General features: G+C 29.8%; 1 long non-coding RNA gene across 1 annotated transcript; it reads right to left on the reverse strand.

The window, feature by feature from the left end:
• Window positions 1-300: 300 nt before the first annotated feature.
• LOC133816586 (uncharacterized) lies at window positions 301-4,137 on the reverse strand. The gene is made up of 3 exons (XR_009885350.1): window positions 3,322-4,137; window positions 3,129-3,194; window positions 301-603 (listed from the first exon to the last, which is right to left on the reverse strand). It is a non-coding gene; the product is annotated as an uncharacterized LOC133816586 (long non-coding RNA).
• Window positions 4,138-4,559: the final 422 nt, after the last annotated feature.

Below are 4,559 nucleotides of genomic sequence, written 5' to 3' on the forward strand. Positions count from 1 at the left end.
TAATTTGCATATTCACTCAAATTGAAAAGGAGTATAAAGAAGATGTGAAATTTTCATATTTCATTGAAATTCCACCAAAATTGCATATTTCTAATCACTTTGTAGATGTGATGCTTTCTATTCTCATATATGTCATTTGCATAAATCATATAGCTCATCCTACAAATGAAATTATACACCATCGATTAGGTGTGGGATAAAAAGAAAAATAAATAATCATGCTAAAGACTATAAACTAAAGTGCTTTGTGGAAGTGTAAAGAACGCCCTAGACTAATACTTACAAAATATTCGCATTACATAGCTTATAAAAGAATACCATCCATTATTAAAGTCTCAGGGGGACTTATTTAAAATCATGCAAGTTGGCGCCATAAGTTTAAAATAAAACATAGGTTTTTATGCAAAGTTCAAAGAAAACCAATTAAGTTAAATAACAGAGTCCCACTGATAATTTAGGAAAAGTCCCTTAAAACAAAACATAATTTAAATGGCGTTCTACGTTGATCGTTTTATCGTCCATAGGATTGCCCCACGCCATACACCCCATGATGAAGAACTCCTCACGTCACCACGCGTGCCATAGAGAAATCCTATTTGCTACCTGGAAGGAAAGTAAGGGGGTGAGCTAAAAGCCCAGTAAGGAAGTACAAGCAAGTAAGCAAGTAAGAAAACAACAAACAACCAAACACTAACGTTCACCTAACACATCATGGTATAGCAAAACATAATCCTAACATTTCATCATATCATAACATAAATATGACATATCAACATATCATAACATAAATGTGACATATCAACATATCATAACATAAATGTGACATATCAACATATCATAACATAAATGTGACATATCATCATATCATAACATAAATGTGACATATCAACATATCATAACATAGATGTGACATATCAACATATCATAACATAAATGTGACATATCATCATATCACAATCATACAGCATACATGATGAGCATGGAACGCTAGTTGTACATGTCACCCTATGAGGTAAACAGGAGATCACTGGTCCTTGAATAACCTCGGCGCGTCCGCCCTAGGAGTCACGTCTCAATGTCCTTAGTAACTCGTTCGATGTATCTGACATCGTAATCTGTTTGATGTATCTAACATCGTAATCTGTTTGATGTGAGCTACGTCTCAATGTCCTTAGTAACTCGTTCGATGTATCTGACATCGAAATCTGTTTGATGTATCTAACATCCATACACATATCACATTCAACATATCATCACATTAAGGCATTCATAATTCATAACAGTTCATTCATATAACAGCCTTACCATTCATAGCATAAAATCATAAAATCTATCTAACTTCCTTACCTCAGGTCCAAGCTAAGAATTTCACAATCTTTCAACGAGCCTATATCATAATCAAAATAACGTTTCTTAGGTTCATAAAATTACTATTTTGCCCTTCCATACAACTCATGTGTGCATGGGCCATGCACTCATGATAACAGTTACACTAAAACATGCAATTATCGCCAAAAAGAATAATGCTCGTTCTACCCATTTTACTAACATGATTGCTTTATAAAAATTACATAGTTGCATAATAATCATGATTTTGGACGTAAAAGTTTATTTGCATGTAACATGCATACGTGGGAACGTTGCGTAATAAAGACGTTTTCAAAAACGATAATTCTACATTTCTTGCTTTTTATTGTTTGAAAATCAATAGACATATTACATGCTTTCTTAAAATTTCTAAGTTGATTAAATTTCTCAAAACTTTATTTTATTTTAGCTCAAAATAAAATATGTGACATTTTCATTAAATAAATATTAATTTACCAAGAATTAACCAACAAGCTTGGGTTTAATTAAAATACCTATTTTAACATGTTTCTTTAGAAAAATATATTTTATTATTGTGTTACAAAAATGATGTGAAAAATATATTTTAAGTGTGGAAAAATACATTTTGATTTAATTTATTTAAGACTTAGTTTCTAAGTAGTAAAAAAACCCATATGTGACAATTTAATAACAATTGTTAACCTTTTTAAAACAAACTTTCAGCCACTATTTATTTTATTCAAAAATCACAAATAAATAGAGTTTAAATATTTTTCTCAATCAAAATAAAGAAAAATCATTATTTATCAAAATATGCATTCATACCATTAAAATATCATTTTTCAATATTACCATAACTTAGGAAAAATAATTTATTCCAAAAATTAATCAAATTCATTTTTAGTGAAACTTACTTCAAATTTTATTACAAAATTCCAGCAACCATTTTTTTATCATTAAAATCACCATATTCAATTTATAAACTCATTTTTTTTCTCAAAATTCAATAAAAAATCTGTAGGAAGTTAATTGAGTAAAATATCATAACATGAGACTTAAAATCCTCTTTTAATTTCATAAAAATTAACATATTCATCAAGAACATTATTTATGCATGCAACTCATCTTTTTATCAACTTTTACCCAATTATTTGAAAAAAAACAGCAAGCTTAATTCTTTGTAAAACTCAACTTTTGTCTCAAAAATTACATAAAATCATTCATGCCTATAATCTCATTATGCTCTTATAATATGCATGATTCCACTAACATAATCACATGAATCCTTTTAAAATCATTTGTTGCAATTCTATGAAAACCAACAAAACATTAACAATAAAAATAGCATATAGTAAATTTATAAGCACCATATTCACATATGCCTTATATTAACCTAGCATATTTCTATCATCATTTTCATGCATCTTATAATTTAATCATTCAAAATATACCATGCATCTAACAAGATTTCATGATCAACATATCAAGATTACCACTTATTCTCTTACCCATATATCATAGATCCTAAAACATGGATCAAACATATTGTAAATCACACAACATATCAAGAACACCCTTGGGTGTACCTAGGCCGAAATCACCTTACAAGTGTTCATAGATTATAACAATTTTTTTATGCATAGCAAAATCAACATCACAACCCTTAAACACAAATCATGCCCTCACAAAAATCCAAATCCTATACATCAATCCTACCCAAAATCAACCATTAGCACCATTAGCAAAACCTCATATACAACCCACCAAAAACAATATAAGGCTAAGGAAAAGACCATTACCTCTCTTGATTGTAGAATCAAGAACACAAAAGATCAATACCACAAACTCCACACCCTTGTTCAAGCCTAGGGTTTTTATGGGAAAGCCACCATGAAGAGAAGGAAAGACCCAAACACACACAAGAAAATAACACAATCAAAATCATATTATCAAATAAAAAGATTATGTAAAAGAGAAAACAAGAAGACATACTCTAGGGGGGTTCCTCTTCACTTTCTTCTTCCTTCTTCCTTTCTTTCTTTCTTCCTCTCTCTCTCTCTCTCTCTCTACACGCCACTCTCTCTCTCTCTCTCTCTCTAGGTCACGGCAGCCACACACACACACAAGAGCAATGGCTCTTCTCTCCTTTCTTAGCCCCTTTATCACAAATCCTCTCATAAAGTCTCCCCAAACAATATTAAGGTAAGTTTCCATTTCTCTTTTATTTTCCTTGATTTTTCTTTATTTCAAAAAGATACAAAGGGATAAGATATGATCATGCCTATCCCCAAATGATCATGGTCTTCAAGTCTTGATTTTTTTACCATTTTAAGGAAATATTCCATTCCCACTAGGTCACACGCCCACTCCTCATTTCCCTTTTCTTTTCTTCTTTTTTTTTATAAATAAATTACTCAATTAAATCTAAAATAAGGAAACCTAAAATGTGTAGAAAATCTACACATGTGCACCATGCTACCATGCACTAGCACACACTAAATTACTAGGGTGCATTACTATCTATCATGCACCTTAGTGCATTCCACCATAGCTCACATAAATACCTCATTTGTCACACTTAAATAAAATGTAACACTAATAGTAAGATAACATGTTACACAATTAATCACTTATTAAATTAATTAACCAAAACATTTCTAACAATTAAATAAAATAACAAACAATCAAATAAAACAAATAAACAATTAAATAAAATAACAACACTTAAATAAAACAATTCATCACACTTAACATTTAAATCAAATAAAGCACAAAATTTAAATAATCTAAAAAAAAAAATTTGGTGCACTACAGGAAGGCAATCCATATTCTCAAGTTCCATTTCATATTTCATTTTGTATTTCATTTTGTATTTCACTTTCTGTTGTGTGTTTGTTTCATGGTTTTTCAATGTCAAAAAGCTTGAAGGAAACTTCTTTCCAAAAAAACAAAAGGAGCCAGATCAAGGAAGCATACATTCATTGAAGTATTTCTTAACTTCTTCAATTTTATTGCTCATTGAGGATAATATGTTGTTTAAGCTTGGGGTAGTGTTGTGTGTTTTATTTTTCTTTGTTGTTTTGTGTGCCCTTCATTTGTTAAAAAAATTACTTTGTTTTGTTAAAACTTTTTTTTGGTGATTTTTATTTTCCGGTGATAAGAATTATGATTGGAATTGTTCTTACTTCTTAGAAAAATATAATAATTCTTAAGCTGTCTTTAATTTTTGA

The sequence above is a fragment of the Humulus lupulus genome, chromosome 2 (genome assembly GCF_963169125.1).
Source record: "Humulus lupulus chromosome 2, drHumLupu1.1, whole genome shotgun sequence".
NCBI classification, from domain to species: domain Eukaryota; kingdom Viridiplantae; phylum Streptophyta; class Magnoliopsida; order Rosales; family Cannabaceae; genus Humulus; species Humulus lupulus.